Source organism: Pinus tabuliformis, chromosome 9, assembly GCF_031772625.1.
Source record: "Pinus tabuliformis cultivar Carrire ecotype Pingquan chromosome 9, CPIR1, whole genome shotgun sequence".
Taxonomy (NCBI): Eukaryota; Viridiplantae; Streptophyta; class Pinopsida; order Pinales; family Pinaceae; genus Pinus; species Pinus tabuliformis.
In genome coordinates this window covers 1,041,800,825-1,041,824,545 of record NC_142307.1, presented here as the reverse complement: position 1 = coordinate 1,041,824,545, position 23,721 = coordinate 1,041,800,825, and the positions used below count along the sequence as shown (strand labels likewise).

General features: G+C 33.4%; 1 pseudogene; it reads left to right on the top strand.

Annotated features, from left to right (window-relative positions):
* The first annotated feature begins 996 nt into the window (after positions 1 to 996).
* The window catches only part of LOC149152253 (boron transporter 1-like), a 49,434-nt pseudogene continuing 26,709 nt past the window's right edge, over positions 997 to 23,721 (top strand).

The window sequence follows — 23,721 nt, the reverse complement described above, 5'->3', positions numbered from 1 at the left end:
AGAAGAAAAAAAATATCAAGATGGGAAACACAACATGCAACACACAACGCAATAAAGAACGATATATTAGGGCTTGGCCTTGACCCTCATATAGTCATTGAAGCAGGAGAAAAATGACTGAGCTTTGCACTTGGCTCTAGTCAATTTCTCAAAAAAATTACAAGGTAACTTTCAAAATTTGATTTTTACAACGATGCTCTTGCAAAACTTGGTAAAAAAAAGTTACCCCCACTCAAAGTAAAATTACCTTGAGTTACACTTATCCCTCCAAAAATTACAATTAAAATCCCCTTATTACTCCAAAAATTTACAAATGACCTTATTACTCCACAAATAATAAATTCCCAAAATTAAAAAAAATTACCATATCTCTCCAAAATACAATATTCCTTATTTCTCCACAAAATTTACAAATTTGATTACACTGGAAAGCAAGAAGAAAGACATTTTCTAGGAGTCATTACTTTGGAGGAGCGATCAAATTTTTCTTTACACTTGTTGACATTGTCTGCTAGCTGGAGTAGACGGTGGTTTGTCTGAGCTTCGAGGAGGCTTTAGTGCATAATTCTGAAATCATTATCTTCTTCTTTAGTGATTTATTAGGGAATACCCATCAGCTTTCCACTCTCATTTATTACCCAAATTTGTTATCATCAATGTCCACATTCGGCTTCCATAAGTTTAGCCCTGCACTTTCTTGATGAACTGGCCCTCTCGATTTGAATGACACATGTGCGCGCGTATGCATTACATCACCAGTGCTGTCTTTTCTTTGCTTCTGCTTGTCTCTCTCGGTACCCACCCTCTGATGGCAGTCTTCTCTAATGTTTTTGCCTCTGTTCTTTTCTATTTTTTGTTGTTTATGCCGAGTTATGAGACAATTCACGCTTCTTTGCAAATTGTATTTCTATTTTCTGTGGTTTGAGTTGTGAGACGATTCACGCTTTTCTGCGGTTTATGCAGTTTTGTATTTCTCTGCAAATTGAACCAGACATAATGTCTGGGGTTGATGGAGAAATTAAAGACTTTTACTCAGTAATGGGGGTTAAATCCGATTGTACTTCTTCAGAACTTAGGGCTGCTTACAAGAAGCTTGCAATGAGATGGCACCTGGATAGGTGGTCTGCCTCAAGGAATGCAAAGGTAGTAGAGGAGTCTAAGAAGTAGTTTCAAGCAATCCAAGAGGCTTGTCCAGTTTTTTCAGATGAGAACAAGAGATTCCTATATGATGCAGGAGTTTATGAAGACGATGATGATGAAATGGGAGACATTTTGGATGAAATGGCAGTAATGATGAATGAGAATATGGGGCAGGTGAGGAATATGATGGCTTTGTTGTCCGTAATAGCCAGGTGCTGTCGCGGCCCCTCAAATATTAAATATTGCGCTAGCTCCACAATAATAGCAGAAGTTTGGCAGAAATTGAAGCAGAGAAAATAATACAAATTCAAGACACAACAATTTTGATAATAATACAAAAAATTGATTTTCAGATTTAAAAATCTAAAATCAATAAAATAGTAAAATTTCTTTTCTTTTGAAAAAAAAACTTGACAATTTTCATACCAATCATTCGCTGATCAATTCAATGGAGTTTTCCAAAAACTTGTAGAGTTGGAATCTCCTCCTCACATCCATTACATCATTACTAGAGCTTTGATACCACAATAATGGTAGAAGTTTCCTCAGACACATAATTTCATTAATTAGAAAAAACAATTACATATTTGATTTTGCAAGAGTTTACACCTGAACAACCAAACACTCTTGCAATGAGCTATTTATAAGCTCAATGTCCTAACTACCTCTAATTATGGATCGCTTATTAAATAACAAGTGCCCATTTACAATAAATGTTATTCAAAACAACTAGCTAACAAATATCCTAAAATAGAGCCTAAGATACGACACATTTGGAGAGTCATATCTTGTTACAACAATATACTAATTCTAAATGTCTTCATTAAATAATTAAATATTCTAGAATAATAATTATTAATTTAATATCTTAAATTAATAATTATTTTATTCCAACTTTATGACCTATGATAATATTTTATTTTTGGATCATCTAACATTCCCCCCTATGATCCAAAGATACATTACAACAGGAGAAAGGTTGTGTTTACATCTAACTTCTCAAGACGCAATTATTCCGCTAATACTAGACATAGAATAGCTCTGATTGAAGTCATTTTCACAATAGGAGAAAATATCTCATTAAAGTATATACCCTTTTTTTCTGCAAACCCTTTCACCACAAGTCTAGCTTTATACCTTTTTCTACCTCCATCTTCTTCCTTCAACTTGTAAACCCATTTATTATGTAATGTTGTTTTACCTGCAGGCAACTTGACTAAGTCCCAAGTCTGTTTATGTGCTAATAATTCCATCTCTTCTTTCATGGCTTGCTCCCACTTCTTCATGGTTTCTACATGCACTGCTTCTTCATAACATTCTGGTTCACTAGAATTAGTCAAAAATACATAATATAATGAAGGAGAGTATCGTTCATGGGGTCTACTCATCCTGGCAGATCTTCTAACACCACTTTTAGGTGTTTGAAGTGCTTGTTGCTGTTGTGGTTGTTGTTCTGGTTGTTGATCATTATGATTTTCAGGCACCATTATTTTTTCTGTGATCTCATCAAGCACTAAGTATTCTCTGTTTTCTTTTTCCTATTTCTTTTCCTGCAACTGATTCTTATACAAGACCTTTTCATTGAATATGACGTCTCTGCTCCTAATGATTTTTTGTTTTTCATAATCATAAAAGCAATAACCCAAATCATTAACACCATATCCAATAAAGGTACATTTCTTTGATTTTACCTCAAGTTTTGTTCTATTTTCTTTATTAATGTGGAGAAAGGCTTCAAAACCAAAAGTCTTTAAAAAAGAGTAGTTTACCTTTTTACCTGTCCATGCCTCCTCTGGAATACCACCATCCCAGGAACTTGGAGGCCCTATGTTTATTAGATAAACAACAATATCTATAGCATCTACCCAAAGTTGTAAAGGCAATCCTACATGCAATCTCATGCACCTTGCACGCTCCATGATTGTCATGTTCATCCTTTCTAACACGCCATTTTCTTGTGGTGTTCCTGGAACTGTCTTCTCTCTACAAATTCCATACTTTGAATAGTACCTATCAAACTCTTTGTTGCAATATTCACCTCCATTATCTGATTTAAGACACTTCAACCTTTTTCCTATCTCATTTTCAACCAAAGCTTTCCATTTCTTGAAAGTATCAAATACATCAAATTTATTTCGAATACAATAAATCCAGGTTTCTAGTTGCATCATCAACAAAAGTAACATAATAATGAGAGCCACCAAGAGATGATACCTGAGCGGGTCCCCATACATCTGTATGCACAAGCTCTATTTTTTCGCTCTTCTTTTCTTTCCCAATTCTAAGGAATCTGACTCTCTTATGTTTTCCATAAACACAATTCTCACAGAATTTTAAATCAACATGCCTCAAACCTGACAACAAATTTCTTGAGTGAAGAATTTGCATCCCCTTCTCACTCATGTGCCCAAGCCTATGATGCCACAATGTCGTATCTTCTCTAATAGAGGTTAAAGCATTAACAAAATTAGAAATACTATTGCATAAATACAATGTACCAACCTTTCCTCCTTTCGCTATTACCAGGGATCCTTTAGTGACCTTCTAGGTTTTATCTGTGAAAGTAGTTACGCAAACTTCACCTCCCAACTGCCCTCTTGAAATCAGATTTTTCTTCAGATCTGGAACATGCCTTACCTCCTTCAATAGCCATTGATTTCCATTCTACTATTTTATGAAAACTGTACCCATTCCAATTATTTTACAGGGTTTATCATCACCCAATCCAAATTTTCCAAAATCTCCTTGAACATAATCATGAAAATGTTTCTTATTAGTTGTGGCATAGAATGAGGCCCCTGAATCTACCACCCAGGCATCAATAATATTTTCTAGTGAAAGAATCAAAGCATCTTGCAACACATCACTTGTTACATTCGCTTCATGATTAGTTTCTTGTTGTGCGTCTCCTTCTTTTCCCTTCCGAGACTTGTAGTCTTTCTTCAGGTGTCCTTTCTTCCAACATTTCCAGCACACTATCCCCGATCTGGACTTGGATCTACCTTTTTGTGACTCACTGTAATATCCTGGGCTCTTTCCTCTTTCCATTTTTCTTCCCCTAGTCTTTGCAGTCAAAGCATTACTTGATGTCTCACCGAAGCTTTTCCGTCGCATTTCCTCGCTAAGGATTGCATCGACAATATCATCAAACCTTAAAGTACTAGTTCCAGAGACAGAGTTACTAATGGCCATAACTAAACCATTCCAATTTTCTAGCAATGAGCATAGAAATAACAGAGCCCTAACTTCATCATCAAAAATTGCCCCTACAGAACTTAACTGACTTGTAACTGTATTAAAATCATTTAAATGGTCTGCAACAGATCCACCTTTTAACATATTCATATTTAATAAATGATTCATAAGAAATACCTTATTTGAGGTAGAGGGTTTTTCATATAGTTTGGCCAATGTTGACATTAAACCCTCTGTTGTCATTTCCTTTGAAATAGTAAACACTACTGACACTGCTAAGCACAATCGTATTGTTCCAAGTGTCTTTCTGTTGAGCATATTCAATTCTGTGTCTATCATACTCATCAGATTCTTTGTCTTTTCGCTCAATGGTAGGTACAGATCTCTCTGATACAGATAATCTTCCATCTGCATCTTCCATAGATGGTAGTTTTGGCTGTTGAATTTCTCGACCCTAAACCTACCATCTTCCGCCATTTCTCCCACTCGAACCAGGAACCCTTCTCTCCTGCGAGTTTATCAACCAAATAGACCTTCGGCTCAGAAACCAATTGTTAGAAAATTAAATATTACAGAGCAATGGAACACATAAAATATTGTAGAAATATAAACACAGAAAATGCATAAAACAAGAGAGACACATATATACATGGTTCACCCAGTTTGGGCTATGTCCACAGAGAAACAACCAGTCCTTCCTTTTATATTATCCAGCAAACTGAAGAGATACAACCTACAACAGATCCGTTGTAACTCCCTCTTCGCTCTCAATCTACTTTCTCTTCCTCACTCAGAATACAGATCTCCATATATGCAATACAATTCCCTCATATATAGTGAGGGGTTTCCTTCTAGGGAAAAAAACCCTAAATTAAACATAGATTCTACTGTCAAATCATTCTCCTACTGAACGGCCCAGATTGACTAGAAATTACTAGACTTTTACAAGGCAATTTTACATCTATTTTTAGCTTCGGGGGCGCTACCCCCGAACCCTCGTCGGGGGACCACTGGTCCCCGGACCCCCCAGCTGGGGAGGATAGGCCCCCCTGAACCCCCGCGGGGGGACAAGTCCCCCCCTGCGTGGAGGGGTGTACAATCTTCCTGGGGTATACATTTAGCTGAAACCTTTGAATACAGAAGATAATCAAGCTCCACACCCAACAACTTTGAAACTTAATCTGCATCAACCAACATTTAGTTAATCTGAAAAATCAGATCATTGTCACCAGAATAAGATGATGAACCCAGAAACATGCATCATCATTCAGAACCAGTTATAATCTCAAAAATCATGCATCAGAATGTACAGGCTACTTTATTGAACCCAACCTACGTGTATACACTACTTCTGGTAATCAAACTTGCACATACCTTCAAAAATACTAAAACATAAAACTTCTAATCAAGTCTGTACCAACCAGCAATATACTAACAATAGGCAGCCAGCAGAGATCACCAACAATAGGCAGCAGCAGAGATCACCCTTCTCACTTATACAATCAATCCATCAACTACCAAACTCCTTATGCATTAAGTTTTACATTCAGATCTAAGAAGACTTCATTGACAAACAACAATAAAACAACAGAACTGATTAGATAGATTAGTCAGATCTAAAGAAAAAGGATTTTCTTTTGTATATGCTACTTGGAAGATTAGAACCAGCGTGTACACGTGATTTTACCAAGACGAACCAACATACAAATCTGCAAATATTGGCTCATAACTTTGCTACAATTCCGGACTTCATATAAACCCAGATCATGACATTTAAAGAATAAAATAGGTGTACATAATTAGATATAGCCCAATCGATATCAAATCATTCAATGATAAGTCATTTAAGGTCTCATGATCTTGATTCTGTCACATCTCTCTGTGTAATACAAGTTATAAGCTGGTTACCAAAATAATAGCCAACCGTCTTAAGAAAATTATGTCAGTCATCATCCCTGAAAACCAAGGAGGATTCATCAAAGGGAGAAAGATTCTTGGCAATATTGTGCTGGTGCAATTAGCAATTCACTCAAGCTGTCATCGAAAAGAGAAAGGTATGGTGATTAAGCTAGATTTGGCAAATGCCTTTGATAGGGTGAGACATGAATTCCTGTTTTCTGTGATGGAGAAATTTGGCTTCTCAAAAGCTCTCATGAATTGGGTGAAAACCTGCATAGCCTCCCCTTGGATAGCGCCATTGGTTAATGTTCAATCAACCGAATTCTTCCAAGCCTCGAGGGGGCTAAGACAAGGTTTCCCATTGTCCCCGCTTCTGTACACCATTCAAGCTTCGGTGCTCAGCTTCCAAATAGGCTACTGTCAACAGATCCAAACACTGCCAGGCCTTAGGATGGCTAACAATGTTAAAGACATAAATCATGCCCAGTTTGCTAATGATACATTATTTCTTGGAGGAGCTAGCATAAATTCTTCTAGGTCCTTCAAGAAGGAGTTGGACATTTATAGGGAGGTTTCGGGCAGCAAGATCAACTATCTACAAAGCACAAGATATGGCTAGAATTGCTCGATCAAGGAATTGACAAACATAACAAGGCTATTAGAAATGGAAGGAATCCTGACCTGGGAGTCATTTAAGTATCTTGGGATTCCAATCTTCAAATCAAATCCTAAAGTAGCTCACTGGATGCCCCTGCTAGACAAGCTAAAACTCAGAATACAAGCTTGGGGGGCCTCATGGTTGAATAATGCTGGGAAGATAATCCTGATGAAATATGTTCTCATAAGTCTACCTTTATATCAGAATTCCATTCTACTTGCCCCTAAAACCTTTGTTAGTAAAGTGGACGGTCTTCTGAGAAGATTTCTGCAAGAGGGGCGGGGGGATAATGAAAGAAGGCTCCATTTAGTAAACTGGGTCACTCTTAAGAAGCCATTCTTGGAAGGAGGTCTCCAAATGCATGATCTGGCAGCCCAAAATCTTTCTATGGGCTCCAAGCTCCTTTGGAACAATGTTTCTGGGAATCCTAGTTAAAGCAAGAGAGTTCAGTGGAAAACATATTTTCATGGGCAGCGCTTGAGGTGTTTGTACCAACCTCCAAGAATAACCAAAGGATCACCGGTATTCAAACTTTGTCTCAGAGCTATGGAGCATTTCAGTCACAAGCTATACTAGATCCCAGGTAATGGGAAAAAGAAATAATTTGGGAAGATTCGATCCTCCGAGATCAACCCTTGAATCAGATCAAAGAACTTGTAAATATCAGAGTTTGGCTTCAAGCCAGCAATCTGAAAACCCTTTGGGACATCTCCAATTGGACTGATGATGCAGGAAGTCTTTGGGATGGTTGGAATATAGGGGAGGTCCCTCAATGGCTGGATGGTGAAGCCACTTTATTACTAGATTTGCTCCAAGGAAAATCTCCTTTAAAGGCATCTTCTATGGACAAAAGAGGGTGGGGATAACTTTTAGGCTCATATTCAACAGCAAAAGGTTACAAAAGTATGATGGTTGTCCCAAACGTTCCCCCAGAGCTAACTCAATCCAAAATTGACTTCTTTTGCTGGACATTGGCGCATAAAAGTATCCTCACTAGAGATAACTTGAGAAGGCGTGGAATGGAAGGACCCTCCAGGTGCCCTCTCTGTGTTTTGGATGAATAAATGACTAATCATCTGTTTTTAATGTGCCCCTTTGCTCACGAATTTTGGAGGGGTGTCCTGATGTTAGGACCTGACAAAATAGAGCTTTCCGGAAATATTCTAGACTTGCTAAGAAACTGGGCCAAGTTATCCCTGTTCTGTCTCTCCAAAAGCAGCCTTCTCAAGACTAGTTGGATGTTGATTTCCAAATTCAAATGCTAGAAATTGTAGCTAGAGAGGAACAACAAAATTTTCAGGGAGGAGAGTTGTAATCCTGTCAGAATTATCACTAAAATCAAAGCTCTGTTGGGTAAGGCCTTAGAAGCAAAACCCGCCATAAGAAATGGTATGATTCTGGACAGCGAGGAAGATCAAATGGCTAAAAGATCTAATTCCAAACCATCAGGATAGACCCATTCCTCCTGCAAAAGCCTTTTCTCATTGGGAAATTCATCTGGAAGAACAGGAATTCATTAAATGGAGATCAACTCTAGATGATCACTGCCTTTTCTTTGATGGGCCCTCTAAAGGTAACCCAGGAGTGGCAGGTGGCGGTGGAGTTATCTTGAGTCTTGGAGGCTCAATTGAGCTGCGTTTTTCATGGGGTATGGGCCATGAAACAAACAACAGAGCGGAGGCTCTTTCTCTGTGGCAGGGTCTAAATCTGGCTATCAAGAGGAATTTCTTATCCATCTTAGTCTTTGGAGACTCTAGACTAATTATCCATGCTATGAACACTCAAAAGAACCCTTCTCAGGTACAATTAGCCTCCACACTCAAAACAATCAGGCTAGTTTTTCCCAAGTTTCACAAAATCTCTTTCTTTCATATTCTAAGGAAGTTAAACTCATAGGCAGACTTGGAAGCCAATCTAGGCTCTCTTCGGAGTAGGGGATCACTGTTAGTAAATGATATTGAATTGAACTGCAGCATTCCATAATTCTGGAGAAGACTGGAACCCTGTTTCTCTGAGCAATCCTTTGTTTCAGATTACTCTCTAATACCCAGAGCTTCGGGACCAGAACAAAATGAGCTGGCAGCTGTTAGGAGACTCGGACTCATCTACAAGGAAAAAATTAGAACACAACCCCATCATTTTCGCTCTCTGCTCTTTGTTGGAATTCATTGGTGCGTCATTCTACATTCAGTTGGGTACGTGCTGGGGGGGTTCACGAGGGATACATCAAGGCTAGTTTAGATAACAGAAAGGCCTTTGTTGCAATTTATGATGAAACGGTAAGCAATGCCGGCAATGTTGACACCTCACTTGGAAAACTTGAGCACAAAGTAAGAATCCACCGGACAAACCAAAAGAAAACAAGCAATGAGCTATTGGAAGACTCGGCAATGAAAGTCCAATGCGATGGGTCTCCTCTCTGTAAGCTAGGAAGCAGAGTTAAGATGTGGTAAGCAAATGCAATGGAAAATCAAGATACCACTCTAAAACCAGATCAAGCGCATATTCAAGCCATTCTCTGCAAACACAGTGTAATCCCATCAATGTACTTATCACAAGCTAAATGTACTCTCCTCGCCTCCTATCAAAACGAAAGAAAAATCTGGAACAAGGAAACACAGAGTAGCCCTATTAAAGCCCTCGGCAACTGTTTTTTCGAATCTTAAATAAATCTAGCCGTTATTGTAAAAAAAAAAAAACATTATAATTAACATTTTTTGTAATCATGGTAGGAATACATCTTCATCATTGCCAGATTTTGATGAATTCAGGTGAAAGGGCTATTTTTCCTATAAGTTAAACTATGCCCATTACTAAAAAACAATAATTAACAAATAAAAATTAATTCCACACATTTTTAAAATATTTTTAAAAACTTTTTCCGTGAACAAATTTCCTTTTCTCCCATTTTATAAAGAAGTGGTGCGCATCAAAACCTTCCCCTTAAGAGTGTTTCTTTTATTACAAATGATAATTATGTTAAATATACACTAAATACAAATATTTATTCATATAAGTAAAATTACATAATTATTTTATTCATATAAAATTATAAAAATATGAATTTACTTATAATCACATTATAATTAACATTTTTTTTTGTAACCTTGGTAGGACTACATCTTCATCATTGTCGGATTTTGATGAATTCATGTGAAAGGGTTATTTTGTCTATAAGTTAGACTATGCCCATTACTAAACAACAATAATTAACAATTAAAAATTAATTCCACACCTTTTAAAAATATTTTAAAAACTTTTTCCGTGAACAAATTGCCTTTGTCTCCCATTTTATAAAGAAGTGAACAAATTCTTGTTGTCTCCCATTCTATAAAGAAGGGTGTGGAACAAAACCTTCCCCTTAAGAGTGTTTTTTTATTACAAATGATAATTATGTTAAAGATACACTAAATACAAATATTTATTAATATAAGTAAAATTATATAGTTATTTTATTCATATAAATTTATCAAAATATGAATTTACTTATAATAACATTATAATTAACATGTTTTTTTTGTAAGCTTGGTAGGACTACATCTTCCTTTTGTCTCCCATTTTATAAAGAAGTGGTGTGGAACAAAACCTTCCCCTTAAGAGTGTTTTTTTATTACAAATGATAATTATGTTAAAGATACACTAAATACAAATATTTATTCATATAAGTAAAATTATATAATTATTTTATTCATATAAATTTATAAAATATGAATTTACTTATAATAACATTATAATCAACATGTTTTTTTTTGTAAGCTTGGTAGGACTACATCTTCATCATGTCTAACTTCTCATCCTGATGGAGGGATAGCACAAGATTTGAACCCATGAATTCCAATTTGATGAGACTTCATTTCCACAACCATTGCCAATTGAGCTACCCCAAGTGGACAACATTATAATTAATATGTTTGAAGTATAATTATATTGATAAATATGTTAAGGTAGATTTCTGTATAGTTGAAATTAAGATGGATTTTTCTTTCAATATATAATTTTTGTTATTAATATTAAAAATGTTACATGTCAACTCTATATTAAAAAATGAATGAATTGTAAATCTCTCAAAAACAAATATTTCAATCTATATATGTGTGTGTGTGTGTGTGTGTGAATTCTATCTCTTTATACATAAAATCTATATTAAATTTTTTGTATTTACAATTCACATTCTACACATTAAAATATTAATACATGTCCCAATCATATTTGGAAGTAGAAAAAATATATGCATAGAACTCTTCTATATAAAATTGTTTTTGTTATATATACATATAATTGAAATTGAAATATTTTATTTATGATTGGCATTCTACACTTTGTTAATGCATGCCTCAATTGTATTTAGAAGTAGAAAACATATATGCATATGCCTCAATTGTGTGTGTGTGTGTTACGTTTCAACTCTATATTAAAAAATGATTTAATTATAAATTTCATTTAAAAACTTATTAATAGAATAAGTTGTTACTTGAAATGATTATTTAAATATAGCCGTTACTTGAAATCATGGTCTCTACATTGCTCTCTATTTAAGCATTTTCCATGATGAACCACACTTTTTGGTTCAAAAAGTGTCGGCAAAAAATTTCTCTAATGTGATTTCTACGGAAAGGCTTTTATTAATTCATTATAGATCAGAGAAGCTTGAATTCCGAAATTACTACCGTGTACGGATGGACCACTGCTTTTAAAGAATAATAATTTTCTCTTTATTTATATAGTATATATAAAATCAGTATTAAACATTTTAACTAGTAAATATATATTTATTTTGTTTTATATAATATATATATATAGTTGACATTGAAATATTTTATTTATGATTCACATTCTATACATTAAAATGTTAATACATGCCCTACTTATTTTTGGCAGTAGAAAACATACATTTATAAAACTCTCTATATATAAATAATAATTATTATTATTATAAATATTTTTAAATTGTTTTATATATATATATATATATATATATATATATATATATATATATATATATATATATATATATATATATATCATTGAAATATTTTATTTATAGTTCACATTCTATACATTAAAATGTTAATACATGCTTTACTTATTTTTGGAAGTAGAAAACATGCATCTATAGGACACTCTCTATATATGAATAATTACTTTTTTTATAAAGCATGTATTAACATTTTAATGTATAGAATGTGGACCATAATATATATATATATATATATATATAGAGAGAGAGAGAGAGAGAGAGAGAGAGAGAGAGAGAGAGAGATGGCCCGGAGTATGCCCTAAAACTACTTTTGCTTGGCTAAGAGTGCATCTTCGTTAGACGTAAGAAAACAAGTTAAGGACCTAATACCAAAGACATTTGGTAGGAGTGAAAGCTTGCCCGCTTACGGACCACCAACAGGATATTCCAGGTGCGGTGGTTTTCCTTGAATAACGATGATGAGTTATCCGCGAGTTAAGGGTTGAAGACCAGAGGCATTTGGTAGGAGTGAAAGCCTGTCCCCTTACGGACCACCAACATGTTATTCCAGGTGGCATCATTTTCCTTGAATAATGGTGATGAGTCTGCCTAATTTTGCAAATAACAACCAGGTTATTCTAGGTGGCGTGGTTTTTCTTGAATAATGGTGATGAGTGAACCTGCTCTCCCGGATAACACCTAGAGATGTTTGTCTTCACTATTGGTTTGACAATTGATTTATGATAGGTTTTCCCACTATAAGAAAAAAAAATTAAATATTACTAGTCAACTCCATATTAAAAAATGAATGAATTACAAATATCCCTAAAGAATCTACTAATGGAATAAGAATTCTCTATCTTTATATATAATTCATATTAATTTTTTATTATTATTATTTAAATGTCATAGATGAACTCCACATTAAGAATACAATAAATTACACATATCCTTTATGATGAAAAATGAAAACATCATATATTTTTCAATTTAAATTAATTTTGTTTTTCTTTATATAAATTTGATATAAAACTATGTTATTTAGTATAGACATTAAAATATTCATTTGTGGCTAATAGTAAAATGTTTTTTTGTTATTAGTATATTTTTACTCTAACTATTACATGCCAACTAAACATAAAATGAATTTCATGTAATATCAATTATATTATTTTTACATGGCATTTGTCAACTCCATATTAAGTATTGAAAAAGTTACATATCTCTTTCACATTAAAAAGTAAATTTATGGTAGGGATTGATCTTTTTTGTTATTACTGTTTTTTAATTTGTTATTAGTAAGCATTAGTTTATTATTTTTATATGTAACATTACGTGAAAACATCTCCCTCATACTGGGTTGTAGAGCACCTATTGGCACAACCATATTTAGTTGAACAACTAGATGAAGATGTAGATTATCCATAATATTCTATATTATCAACCATTGCACCATATTAGTCTACATATATGTCAAACTTTTCAAATATCAAAAGGCCTCTAGATTCCGCTATTTATTGTGGTGGCAACATCTTGATAATCTTTGTGGTCCTAGAGAAAAATATTCATCTCTTTATTAAATTGAAGTCATAAACAAGTATGTCAACATCCTCTTATTTTAGGTAGTCAATGTAGCAATAATTTATATTTCAACCCTTTCTTTTTCCTCGTTCCATTGATTTTTTTCTCAACTACTATCTTTGGCTTGTATACACCACTGAATTAGAGTGCAATTACTTGTAGCTCTAGCTCTTTGGCATAACAATGTACGTCAACTAATGTAGCATCTTCATTTTCTTTAATGACCTATATAACCTTGGTAACCCAAATAGGATAACCATGTGGATATCTAGCCATTAACACTGCACTCATGTTACTCTCCTTAATATCTTGTAAAAAATCCCTATAAAGGTCCTCCATGCCTTCACGGTGTGCACATGATCTTCTAGAATCAATAAATATTTCTATGTCCTCTACTTGTGAACACTCAATAATAGATTGAGATTCTTGTTGTTCAACAATGTTTCTTTCCTCATACTCATTTGGCATATTGTGTGGCCAATTAAATGGAATCTAAAAAAATGTATCTCCATTTCTTGAGCTTGGAATTATGTCATTTTGACCATTGAAGAAAGATAACCACAAAACATAATCAACAACATCAAAGTAATCATATATATCTTTAATCTTTTTTTTTCAATTATTTGCAAGCATTTAGAATAATTTACATCTCTATTATGCCTTCGTGCATTATGAATTTCAATAACTGATTGCAAATAAAAATAACTTTAATAAAAATGTTAGATGATCTAGAAATGAACTTCAAAAATGTTAAACCTGAAAGCCCCCATTCACTCAAAATACACCTATTATTATACTAGTAACATATTATATGGATGTGGGCACAACAAGTAAATATTGCACCCACAATACTAAAATCACATAGTGGATTTTATACTTCTATGATCTTAATTATATATCCTAAAAGTGTTTAACATGAAACACACACACACACACATAATCAAGCATAAAATCATGTCACACGGCAATTTTCTTCCTTCGTCTTCCAGACTCTTCCCAATTTATATCGTTTACAACCATTATGTTATCGACCTGGTCATTGAATACTCCCACTTACCATGGCATGGGTCCATTTGTTGTAACTAGCATATGGGTCATTGAAACAAGCATTTAAATTCCATATTCATAGCTACGTGGAAGTGTGATATAACTCTATCCATCTCCCTAAATTTTGACATTAGGGATCTCTAGCCCCCAAACCTCATCTTCAACTGTAGATTGATCCCAACCATTTGGAAGGTACTAACCCCAAGCATCTAGGAAAGTTGGAACAACACCTTTAGTAAGCACTCACCCCTAAGCACTAAAGTCCACAATCATAACTCCAAAAAGTATAACTCTAACCATATCCTATACTTTCAGGATCCTTAGAGATAAAAGAACAATTGGTATCGCATTAGTGATTGAGTTTGTCCCCAACCAATAAAATGTTGCTTATATATAGATCTTCCTTTCATGGGTTTAGGCTCCCACAAGATCTTCAATAAACCAATCCTCGAGGCCAATGGACTAGCTCTCATGCCTAACTCCCACTCACATCATAAAACCAAAGTGTAACATACCCAAAACACCTCCCTTTGTTTTCTAGCTACCTCAACCAATATTTGTCCTTCATTCTCAAATTTGGGCAATCTAAGGTATGAGTATATTTAAATTTAATTATTCCGTGGATGAGTATTACAAATACATAAATATACCAAATCAACACTTGTAGTGGAAAAAACATCCATGTATAACCATTACCCAAATTGATCTAATCAATACTTAACCACATGAATGATTTACAAAAGCATTATTACCCAATGTATACAATTAGTCATTTCTAGCACATAAATCTAATAATAGTAACTTGTTACTTGGAGGAACATAACAACATACTTTTAAATCATTCTCATATAGATAACTACCATTTCCTTCTCATTCTAGCATTATCTTTGTTATCCACATTTGTCATTACAATCCATCCTTGGCTCATGCATCTTCTTGATACCCACTATGCCGACTTTACACCTTTGATATAGTTAAAACTTAGTTTACATAATGGAGATAGAAATATTCCCTTTGTCACATGAGATGATCGTAAGAACAAAATTTGACCATACACATAGATATTGTCTACATAGTCCATCACCCATCATGTGATGAAATCATCCAAAACTTGGATTTCCCTAATACAAACGCATATAGTCCTAAACCTGGAAATAACCAAAAACAATAATTCATAATTGTAAACAATAATAACCATATTATTTATTTATTTAGTGCTGAATTTATTAGCTATAGTCCTTAAACACATTCATAACCTTTTCTACATCATAATTGGGATTATCACTCACATGTATGCACTCTTGGTACTCAACCCACTCTTAAACATTGTAAGTACCTCTTCCTTCTAACACAACATTATACAAACACTCCCCTGTACTAAACAACCCCTTGGAAATATATTTTATATTCTTGTGCAATAAAAGTCCTAATGCAACACCCATTGCTAAAATTGTTAGTAGGGTTAGCAATAAAGAAAACTTTTCCCTCCAATCCATGGCTCACAATTGTGCCATAGCTTTGCGAACTAACAATAAATGCCCCCCATATCTTTAGCAATGCACCGAATCGATGAAAGGTGCAACAAACAAACATTATGCTCCAACATTTCTATAGCTCATCATAGAATCTCACTCTTGTGTAATTTGCTTCATCTTAAGACATCCACTTGACTTCATACAACTATCCTCTCCTTACTCCCTAGCATGCCTAGATCAATGAATTAACAAATGAATAACTTTTTGAAAAGATTGAGTGAATTCCCTTCCTAAAGAGCTTACATGGAGACCAATTCCCCATTAAGATTTTGAAAAAACACCATAAAGACATAACAAAAAAGAGTGACAATAATTAAGAAAAAGACACTTCAAAACTCACCTTACTTCCCCTCTCAATGGTTCATTGGCCCCATGATGCTCCCATAAATATTATCCCAAGTGCACGTTATAATATCATTATCATAATATAATTTAAATAAAACTCAAAGTGAAAACTACCACATGCTTCACATGCTTACTATTCCACTTTAGCATGTTATTATATCATTATTATAATATAATTTAAATAAAACTCATTATACCCACTTCGAAACTCACCATTACCACTTTAATGGGGCCTAGTTAACATTTATAAAACTTAATTCATCACTATAATTTCTATATCATATACCTTATTATTTTGGAAAGGGAAAAAAAAAAGTTGCTCGTAAAAGTTTTAGATCTCATGATAAGTTTTGCAATGCATTTCATTACTTTTAAGTATACTATTTTACAGTACCATTAGTTACAACTCACATTTAAGCCTCATGATATGTATCAAGATTGATTTAGAATTGACATACTCATTGTAATTAAAAATTTGCACACCTTCAACTCATGATACCTGTAATGGTTAATTGCATAGGATCACTAGCTAACGACTAATCACAAAGCTGAATTATAGATATTTTTGGCAATGAAGTAAAATTACTACATAAAAATTGTAGTTTGGGAGTGGACCATAAATATGTATTAATAAAGGTGGGAAGGTTTATAGAGTTGTATATTAATATTATAATAATGGATAGGCATGGAGATATAATATTTAACTTTGAAATTGATTTGATTTGCATTTAAAATAATTTAGGTTAGTTATGTGACAAGTGCTTTGTATATTATGATTAATTGTTATTTACAATTTTTAATATATATCTATATATTAAAATTAATTATTATTAGTTGATAATTATTATTAATTATTGTTATTATGCTTAGTTATTTTAACGCATTAATATAATGAGCATATAAAAAATAATATAATTATATAATTAATAGTCATCGTATATACTATTTTAGAGTAACTATTATATTTATTTTTTCTCAGAAAAAATCATATTCTTTTATTCAAGTTGAATACCAAGTACAATTTGTAAGTGCATTGTACATAATGAAAATAAGCAATACTCAAAATAAGGTTGTTGAAAGTCTTAATTAGATAGATATTGTTCTAGACATCATAAAACAAAAACATTGCTTTATAAAAGCTCAAAAACCTATGAGACCATAGACTTCTCGAATGTTGACTTTTTCTCATATCAAGAGATTATGCAATCATTTAATAGACCTTGTATCATAGATTCATAGGGCCCTTCATGCACAACCAGTGACTATGTTCATGTTATCAAAGGTAGACCCTCCTTTGATAAAGTATCAACCCATTCATTACGTTCCTGACATATATATTGGTAACTTACCTGCTAAAAGGTATCATAAATTCCCTTAACTTGATTTTACAACACTAATAAATTGGTGTTTTTCACATGAGAAATATTATTCATCTAATTAATATGAAGTAGAGAATCACCCTTAATCTGTAACTGATGAATAACGTTTGCGTTAGTAAAGTTTACGAGATAAATAAGTGTTAAGAATTCAAGTCAATTATTTGATCCATGCCCAACATTCGTTTTAAAGGAGAAAACGTAATGATTGGAGACATAAACTTCAAAGTCCAATTCAAAAATATTGTCATTTCCTTGGCATGCTCCATCAATAACCGCCTACAGAAGACTTTGATCAATAACCAACAAACCTCACTACTTTGCACTTGTAATTTGTGGTTGTTTGTTATGAATTTAAAAGTGATCCTATTGACACAACCACTTCAGGATGAATGAGTCTACCTTCAAAAGTGGCATTATTTCGAGAAGCCAAATGCACCAACACATGAGGACAGGAAGTGATCTTAATGTTTTTAATTCTCGCCTACTAACCATTCTTGAAAACAGATATCCACTCTTTTCTTTCCCCGAGGCTCCAAAATTTGAAAAACCTGGACCACCTCCACCCAAGCAATCTTTTTGAAATTGCAATGAATAGAAAGATGTTGAATATCATTAGAATTTTCCTTGCATAAGAAGCACAAACTAAGACCATTCATGTTTCTTTTTTGTAGAACGTCCCATGTTAGCAATTTTAAGCCAAATCAACACAACACTTTCCATGGGGGGCTTTAATTTCCACATAAGCTTCCACCATCAACCAAGGATTGGAACTCAATCTACAATTAAGGCATGATAACCTTGCTACACACTATAATATCCACCTAAGGAGTTGTACACCCAAACAAGCTCATCTCTTTTATCTGAAATTCTAACATGGACATTTTCCAAAGCTTGAAGGAACCTCTCCCACCTTGATTTCTAGTCCATGGGAAGATCCAAATGATCAATAGTTAACCAACCTTAGAGCCAAATAGTAGTGGATTCAAGGTCCGCTACTTGGGAAACCATAGTTTGTCTTCTCTACTAGAGAAACAAGGTTATATCATCAAAAAGAAAAATAACAAAGTAGCATATCAAATGGGAACTATACTGAGTTCTCGGTATTTAAAGGTTGCAAAAAATCATTCAATTTTGAAAAGTGTCAATTCATAATACATCCTTTTATTTTAGAACATAATTTTGACACTTAAATTTTCTTATGTCTTAAGTATGCACAATTTTTAAAAATGTTAGTGATTTTTATGTCAATTTTGAAAAGTGTTGATGCAACATCAACCACCTTTTTTTGGCTTATGTTTTACAATTTAAATTTTCTTATATTAAGTATGGATAATGTTTTTTGAAATGTTGGTGTTTTTCATGTGGATTTTGAAAAGCGTTGATGCATCTTTTTTTTCAGGGGCATATTTTTGACACTTTAAATTTCTTATATCCTAAGTATGTATAATTTTTTTTAAATGTTATTTATTTAAAAAAAAAAGTTGTCTTATTCCTCTTCTTGTATTTCGTCCACACATGCTTGTTTTTTAAGGGTTTTTCAAGCTTGTATTTTTTTCTTTGCAATTTTTTTTCTATAATGAAATTTTCATTTTTTTTGTGAAGTTAAAAAACACTATTAGAAATAATTTTTTGAAGTTAGAGTTTTTTATGTATTTATATATCCTTGATTAATGATTTAATACACATAAAACAATTGTCACTAAAAAAAATATTTAAACATTTGAAAAGAATGCACATTTTGCATGTAGATATAATTAAAAAAATTATGTATTTCGGGACCTTTTCATGAAAATTAACATGTTAAATAAAGGATTTTTATGAAAATAATTGAATAAAAAAAGTTGAAAACTAGCAAATTTTATGAATTTTTTTTATCAATTTTATGTCCAAAGATGCTGACGTTTGAAGATTTTCTCCAAAAATAATGTGTGTGTGTGAAAAAAAACAAAAAATAAATAATAAATAAATAAATAAATAAAAACATTTAAAATATCCCCAATGGGGTTGTCATGCTATGGAAACCACTTGTTAGGTGAAGCATGATAGTTGGCTCTTGGTTAAAGTGGTTGTGGGCAGGCCAATAGCTCCTCCACCATGTGGTAGTTAATGACTCTGAGCTCGTCTGTGTGAAATTTTTTCCTTCGTCTATGTGCAACACATTTGTATTGTTTCGGGTTTCAATGACGTTGACGCTTAATTGGTTAAATTGCATGGTGCATGAAATATTCTGGTTGTTTTTTGGCTCTCCGAGGGATGTGCACTCCTCTTTCTCTTATTTCTCTAGGTCGTTGGGCTAGGGTGGTGGTTGTTTGTCTATCGCACCTCCTATGGGCTTAATTTGGTAATCTTTCTTTCCTTCTTGCAATTGGTGAAACTTTCCCTCTCCTTCCTAAGTTGGAGGGCATGTCGCTTGAGGTTTCAGCATGCTATGGGTCTAGTCACTCTGTGTTTACTTGATTTCTTGCCTTGGCCTTATGGTTGGTGTCTCTTGGGTTGTCTATATTCGGTGTATGTTGCTTGTTTAATTAGCTTTGAGACTTCTGGTGGTGTTTTTTTCATTTGGGTAGCGGAATTGGTGCTAGGGTGGTGTTGGTTTCCGGGTATTGTCATCCCTTGGTTCTTCCCATCTCTTGTTGTCAATAAAAGACCTCCTTTTGGTGTTGCCTTGTCGCTTTGGTGTCAGTTTGGATTTTGGGATCCCGCTTTTCTTTTTGCTCTTGTGTGCAGTTGGGATGTCACCTTGTGGCCTTTCCATTCATAGATTCTTCTGCATGTTCTAGCCTAATTCAGTATTTTTCTAGTGGTGAATTTCCCGTGGGGTGATTTGTTATGTAAAATTCCCTTTCCTTCTTTGTTTGCAGTACGGTTTGTTTGGTCTCTAGTGGAGGTTATTCATTCATTTGGGCACATAATTTATGTTTGTGTGCTATCTATTTTATTTCAGAGGTCTTTGGTTCAGTTTGGGTATTGCCTTTAGGGTCTCAACTTCTTCTTGGACTTCAATATGAAGCCTATTCCACGCATGTCGTAGCCCAAAAAAAGGTGGAAGGATTATTTTCTTTTGAAGGCATTCAAGGTGGCGCTGCGAATGCAAGTGGTGGAAGCACCAAACAGGGCATTGGTTCAATGTGTGGCGCTAGGCATGGGCATCGCAAAACTCGTGGGGGGCAAAGGTAGTCAGTCAGCTCCATGGCGCACAGAATCAATAGAATGATAATTTAGAGTGGTCATGGTGTTGTCATAGGTAGCACAGAATCAAGTTGCGGCCATGCCATGGCCTCTCGGGGATGGGGCAACATTTAGGGTTGTACGGGGACAACGGGTTGTGCTCCTTCCAGGTGTCTCGGGATTTCCACGATGCTTCAGGAGCTTGTATAGTCTGCCATTGCTCAGTTGGAATCTCTCGATAGAGCCCAAAGGGAGGAGCATGAGGTTATTATGGCCAAACTAGAACAACTTCGCTACTTCCAATGCCATGTTTGTGAAATAATTGTAATTATCTAGCATGGGAAAAATCTATTGACGAAGAAAGTTGAAAAGTTTGAAGCTTGGCTTGCTCTCTTTGAGAATCATGCCAATTGTTTGTATCACCCTCCTCCTCTAGGAACAGGGCTAGATAATCCTACTTCAATTACCTCTAACGACTGATTATGATCACTGGTGTCTTTCTAGTTCTTCCTCTGGTATGCTAGGCTTCTAAGGCTATGGACCTCTTGGTTGGGCCTTTTTTTTTTTGTATGTTGCATTGTTACAACATTGGTCAACAAACAATATACCTATGTAAAAAAACAAAACAAAAAACAAAACAAAAATAGAAAAAGGAAACAATCATAAAGAAAAAACTAAATAAAGAGTTTCAAAAATTAAGGCATCACTGAAAATTTAAAAATAAACATATAAAACTCTAATTAAAAAAAATAAAAACAAAAAAATAACAATTTACAAAAAAAATAAAAACACAACAAAACTTAATATATATTTAGAAAAAAGAATTGAAAAAAAAACATTAAAAAAATTATGAAAAAAAATATAAATTAGAAAGAAAACACTTTTAAAATATTAAATATTAAAATAAAGTAAAAATATTTAAAAACAAAACACACACACACATATATAACTCAAATGGCTTGTGCGCTCCCTGGTCGTGTCACAAGGGTCGCGAGAAGGGCTGAGGGGTGGCACACCACCCCTAGCCCCAACTGCAGCACTTGCCGCCGGACTAAGAAATTTCAAAAAGAAAAAAATAATGGTTTTGTTTTTAAATATATTTCTTTTATTTTTTTCAAATATATTTTAAATGTTTTTAATGTTTTTTAAATTTTTTAAATAGTTTTTTTATATTTTTAATGTTTTGTGATTCATATTACATTAAGAAGAGTCTTTTTCGTAGAAATCACAAGTAAAATTTTTAATGTTATTTTACTTTTTTTTTTTTTTAATGTTTTCAAAATAATTTCAATCTATTTTTTAATTTTTTTAACATATATTTAAAAAAAAATAGTTTTGCTTTTTTTAATTTTATTTTTAAATTATTTTTTTAGTGGGATCTTTTTCTGTTTTTTGTTTTTTCCTTTATACTTTTTAATCTCTTTTTTTTTTTAATTTGTTATTTTTATGTGTTTTTTTTTTATATAAGTTTTTTTTAATATTTTATGTTTGATTTTTTTTATTTTATTTTTATTTTATGGTTTTTTTTGGTTATTATCATTATTTTTTTGTCCTTTTGAAAGTTTTAAACTCTTTTTTGTTTTAATTTTTTTTTGCAATCTATTTCTATATTATTTTTTAATTTGTGTGGTGTCTTTTTTTTTTTTTTTTAAATAATAACATTTTATTTCTTCATTTTTCATTATTTATCTAATTTTTCTTTTTTTTTACCTTTTTTTTTTGTTACACTAACAAACCGACCCCACTATGTGATAATTTGTTAGTTGATTTTTAAGGTTTAATTACAATGAATCAAGTTCATCCCCACAGTGCATCAATTAATGGTTGATTTTTAAATTTTTAGTGCAAGGGGTCAAATTCACCCCCATTGTGTGTCAATTTGAGGGTTGATTTTTAAATTTTGTTTGCAATGTGTCATGTTTTCTTAGGTTAATGTCATGTTTTATCTTTAACGACATGCCTGAAAATTGTTGAAATTTTAAAGTTTTTTGAGCCATAATAATTTATCTTTAATGCCATTGCTAAAAAATGTTGAAAATTTACCCCCAAAAAAAAGAACACTTTTTGTTTTCAAGGTGCTTTTTCATGTTTTTCATGCAAAAAAATGGTTTTCACTGTCATTTTTAAAAATTGTAGAAAAATCATCCGAAAAGAATGTTGCTCCAGCATACACACTTTTCGTTTTTGGGATGTTTTTGGGGGTTTTTTGCTAGAGTTCTCGTTTTCTGGTTACAGTTCTTGTTTGATAGGATACTTTGTTAAATCTCACCACACCCCATAATGGCATCAACACCTATTCTCACTGAAGATCCCAAGCCAACTTTACAAGCAAGAAAGTGTCCAATCATAGGGAAGGAAAGAGATAATGCCTTCTATTGATTGGAGACACCTTGTATCCCTTTGTTTGATCTTCGTTTCTAGAGTTATGAGTGATGTATTTACCTAGAATGACATCTCTCTAGAGGTTGGATTTGAAATAAAGTTCCAAAGTGGTTTAGCTGCAAGAGATTTACCAAAATTATATACATCTTTTAAACCCAGCCCTCCCCATTCCTTGGTTGGGAGATTTTTTTCTAGCTCGCCAAATCCAAGCCTCTGTAATCTCCATTACCCCTCCAAAGGTAAATGAAGCATAAATTTCAAATATTCTCTAAGATACCCTTCAGAATATGTGCCAAAGGTGTCAAAATATTGAGGTTGATTCTAACATTGCTTTAACTAGGACTAGCTTGTCGCTTCTAGAAAGCCATTTATTACACCATAAATATTTTTTTGTTAAATTTTACCAACAATCCACTGAAAATCTACCTTCTTGTA